This window comes from Hipposideros armiger, unplaced genomic scaffold (assembly GCF_001890085.2).
Source record: "Hipposideros armiger isolate ML-2016 unplaced genomic scaffold, ASM189008v1 scaffold_143, whole genome shotgun sequence".
NCBI classification, from domain to species: Eukaryota; Metazoa; Chordata; class Mammalia; order Chiroptera; family Hipposideridae; genus Hipposideros; species Hipposideros armiger.
The window spans coordinates 606,816-612,116 of NW_017731493.1; positions in this window are offsets into that span (position 1 = coordinate 606,816).

The following is a 5,301-nucleotide window of genomic DNA, read 5'->3' on the forward strand; positions in this document are numbered from 1 at the left end:
AGAGTGTCCAATACAGTTATTTGTTTACTGGCTAAAAACTTCCTCATACAAAGTGCCATGTGAGCTGGTGCATTGTCGTGATGTAAGAGCCATGAATTGTTGGCGAAAATCTCAGGTCATCTAACTTTTTCGTGCAGCCTTTTAGCACTTCCAAATAGTAATCTTGGTTAATTGTTTGTCCAGTTGATACAAATTCATAATGAATAATTCCTCTGATATCAAAAAAGCAAAATCGTTGCAACAAGTTCTTAGACTTATCAGACATTGTATAATTATGTGTTGACATGTTTATTGTATGAATCTCCCACAGAATATATACTGTCTTAGGGCAGATATTCTTTCTTATTTATGGTATATCCCCAGTAGCTAGAATAGAGTCTGTTATACACTAAACACTTCATAAATATTAACTATTATTCAGCTTTAATATTATCTCATGAATTAACATTACCTTGTCCTCCTGCTCAGAAATTGTTCCAGGGTCTGAGACCATACATAGGGCCCCAAGTCAAGGTCTGGTGTGCGGGTGAGGATAAACTAATTGGAATAATTCAGAAGAAAAATTAATTTAATCAGACTTGTTTTTGATATTATATGATATTTCTCTTGCTAACACAAACCCCTCAAAATAAAGTTTGACCTGCTTCTTTAAATCTGCTATTGTAGACAATGCAGCTGTCCAGATAATTAGTAAACCTAGATTTTTATTTGCCATTGTCTGTATGGAGTTGAACTAAGGACCAGTCCTGAGCTACCAAAAGAAATGTAAAAGCTATTTTTATTCCTCAAAATTGTATTAACCAAAGATGCAGGAAGTCAAACAAAATACTAATCTTATTTGTGTCAAAATGACCTGCAAAAGTGAACAGAACTTTTGGTGTTTCTTATTTACTCACAGCAATTGTCATACATGCTGAGAAAATATGTAATAGTGTTGGCTGAGCAGAAAGGGTTTCCTTTGAAATCTCAGAAACTCTGTGCTTACTCAACCCCTGTGGCTTATGATCTACTACAGTTTTAGCCTAACACTGGAGAAATAAACCCTTCTATATTATTGGATTTTCCATAGTCCTCATTGCAGAAGTATGCATGTTTTTAAAGCTTACAGATTTCTGATTAAAAACAAAATCTTTTTAAAACTTGTGATTTATTTCCCTGGCTTCTTAACTGGGGATATTTAACATAGTACAACTTTAATTTCCAAATATTATCATTTTAACTTAAATTTTAAAATTAAATTTGAATATAATGATGTTTTCTGGAGGTATTGAGATCCGTACATATTTTCCTATGAACACTGATTATCTCTTTTAAATAAATATTTGCCAGTCCAATAGGAGAATTAACAACCAATTACACGTTTTGTTTACTATTGAGTCTGAACATTTTTAACATGTTAACTAGCCATTTGTAATATTTTGGGGGATTATGAAAATGGCCTGTTCACACATTGTGTCCTTTTCAATCAGGTCATTTTGTTTTTGGTTTGAAATAGCTATTTATATGTGAAAAAGAAAACTTTGTCAAAAGTGCTTCACATTTTCCCAGGTTATTATTTGCCTCTTTCATTTTATTTTTAAATGAGCCAGGGAAGAAAGTAAAGAGAGGAATCACCATGCTTATTTAATTTTGTAATTAAATGTAAGTAGTTGAAGAAGTCAAAGTGGAAAAAGTCTTAGAAAATAACATCTTATCTCAATTATTCACCACTTCTTTTAATTTTTTATATATTTGTTTGACAGATATTTATTAAGTATTTGTTCAATGAGTTCATAAATTCGTGTCAACTCAAAATGGAGAAAATAGTATTGACATAGTGAGATATACCTATACCCAAATCTCTAGAATATGTAAGATGAGCCATTACTGGCCAGATGCTTTAGTTGTAGAAGAGCCAAACTGGACAAAAATCTCTTGAAACTAAATTCTGATTATAACTACAAATTCCACATTTGAGGGAAAATAAAAAGATGAAAACCATTAAACATTGTGCCTGCTCAGAAACTACTCGGATAAGCATGTATTTTGAGGGAAATATGAAAAGTGGGGCAAGTACATGATGAAAAGCCCTAGAGTGTCAGGAATCTGAAAAACAGAAACAGAAAAGCAAGAGGCATAAATGAGCAGAGGCTTGTTAAAAATGCCAAAGACGATACAAGTGACATGTTTAGAAATGTTTAAAACAAGAAGAATAAAGCCAGAACAGGCCCACTGCTTGGGGCCATATGATATAATCCTAGAAGGAATAGTTAATGCATTGGATGACAGAAAGGAGATTCAAAAAGATCTCAGCAGGAAAGAACAAAGGGCCAAAGCTAACAAGATGAAATCAAATAGTGATAAATGAATCAACCTGACCACAGGTTAAAAAAAAATCAGCTGTACAAGTACAAGATTGGGGAAATAGGAAAAACTACTTTAGGTTTTTCATTGATTGAAAACTCAGTATGAATCAGTAGTTCCAAGCGTGGCCAAAAATGGCTACAATCATTATAAGGCACATTTACAAAAAATATATAATTACAGAGGTAATTATCCTCAGTACTTGGTCCTGATCAAAACACACCTATTGTACTTTACACAGTTATATAAGTGTTTTTACTTTAGAGAAACAGGGACAAGTTAAGACTCACTAGTATCAGTGAGCTGGACTATTTTATACGATGTCTAAGGGACTTGAAAATTTTGCCGATAAATGTTGGACTGTACATGAGGCATGAAAATTATAAAATAGATGTACAACTATGATGATAAAAATAGTGTTTACTTGTTCTCTGTTGTTTCAAAAGTTAGAATTGAGAGGAGTGACTGGAATTCACAAATTACAGATGTTGGTTTAATATTCAGACTTTTTTTTTTAAATGCAGTGTGTTCCTGGTCATTAAAAGAGTTGAAGAAGAGGTCAGGAATGTTGTACTTTAAATTGAAAGATAGAATGAAATCGAACAAAAGGGATTCTCATGGTGCTATCAGCTCCACCATCCTATGCTAATCTACTTTTCATATTTGTTAATGTAACCTAATAGCTTGTTCTCATCAATTTGTCTCTGAAATATTATGTAAATGTTTGCTTAGTTAATTAATACATAACAAAATAATTATTAAATATCTTAGCACTTATTTTTTTAAAGCATTCAAGAGAGTATCAGAAATCAGAAATGGGTGTGAAACCTGTCTCTTTCTAGCTGTAAGAATTTGAGCGGATTGCTACATTTCACTGAATCTCAACAGACAGATGATTCTTTTTATGGTGGAAAGCAAGTCTCAGCAGATATTATCCCTGGTTTATAGATTAGGACACTTGGTTAGTAGTGTTGTTAATTTCTTCTATGGCTTTGCTTTTTTTTTTCTCTCTCTACTTGATCTACCAATTGGGTATTAAAAATCTCCAAATGTAAATACAGAATTTTCCATTTCTCTTTTAATTCTATTAACTTTTGCTTCATATGTTCTGACATTCTGTTGTTAGTTTTCACATTTATTATTGTTACATCTTTGTGTGAATTTGCCTATTGTTCTGTAAAAAGGGATGCCAAAACTTAATGGCTTGAAACAACATTTATTATCTCACAGTTTCTGGAGATCAGGTATCCAAGTGCAGCTTAGGTGGGTCCTCTCTTGCAGTCAGGTGTTGGCGAGGTCTGCAGTCACCTCAAGGCTGCCTGGTCAAAGATCTGCTTGCAAGATCACCTGTGTGATTGTTGGCAGGATTCAGTCTCTCATCCTGTTGGACTGAGGGTGTCAATTCCTCATTGACTGTAGGTTTAAGGCTGCTCTAAGTTCCTTTCTTTTGGGCCTCCTGACATATCAGCATGTTTTCTTAAAAGATACACAGAAGGCAATAGAGATGACCATAACATGGTAGAGTCTTCTGTAACCTAATTGCAGAGGTGAAATCCCATCACTTTTACCAAATTCTATGAGTCAGAAGTACCATATTTTGCCATGTATAATGTGCTCCCATGTATAGTATGCACCCATGTTTTTGGCCTAAACTTTTAGGGAAAAAGTCTTTTGTTTTAATTTTTTTAATGCAAATTTTTATTTGTTTACATTGAGATACTTGTTTTTTTGTATTATAAAGGAATATTAGCATTTATTTTTTTAACATATTATGGTACAAAAAATTTTATGTGACAAATAATTACAAAATACAGGAACAGACACAAGATACAAGAAATTTTATGTACCGGTAACAAATTTACGATATTTACGCATCATAGAAGACCAAGAATTTTATGTCTTTGCAATTAGACAGGAGTTCAACAAAACCGATTAGCATATTCCAGAGTATTATTTTGCATACAGATATCATTACTGATTTCTAGAGTTACACTTTTAACTCATAAGCTTAAATAAATGAATTAAAAACATTTATATAGATACAAAATTAGTACTACCCATGTGTGATGTGCATCCTTATTTTTCCCTCACAAATTTGGGCAAAAAAATTGCACATTATACACGACATCATGTGGTAAGTCACTAGGTCTAGTCCACACTCAAGTGGAGGGTATTATACAAGGATTTGAACACCAGGAGGCAGAAATAATTGTAGTCAGAAGCCAACTACCACAATCGAGTTGTTAAATTAACCTTTTATTCTTTGTATGATCATTTCTATTTCAGGTAATAATTTTGTTTTGAAATATATTTTACCTTTTATTAATACAGTCACTATTGGCATGAAATAGTCTTTTTCTTTCATTCAGCTTCAATCTATCTGTATTTTTATTTTAAGTGTGTATCTTGTATGCAACATATAGCTGGGTCTGTTTGCTTTCTATTCTTTCTGACAATCTTTGCATTTTGGATGTAATGTTTATTTCATTAATGTTTAATATATTTAATTTAATTGCTAGTACTGTTAGATATTGACGTGCCATTTTATTTTTTGTTTTCTACTTGTCTCCTCTATGGTTATTTTTATGTTTCTCCTTTCCTGCCTTTTATTTGGATTTCAAAATATTTTTTAGAATTTTATTTAAGTTTTCTATTTAGCTTTTTAAGTATATTTCTGTGCTTAGTTATATATTTTGCATTTTGTTTTTGTTACTTCAGAAATTACAATAAATCTTTAATTTTTCATAGTCCACTTATAGTCAATGATATATTACTTTATATAAATATAAAAATCTTGCAAATATATAGGACTGTATTTCTCATCCTTTATATCGGGGTGTCAGAAAAGTCATAATGTATTTTTTCTGTTTTTCATTGCAAAAATGAGTCATGACATTCCCGACAACCTAATATATATATAACCATAATATATATATATATATATATATATATATATAT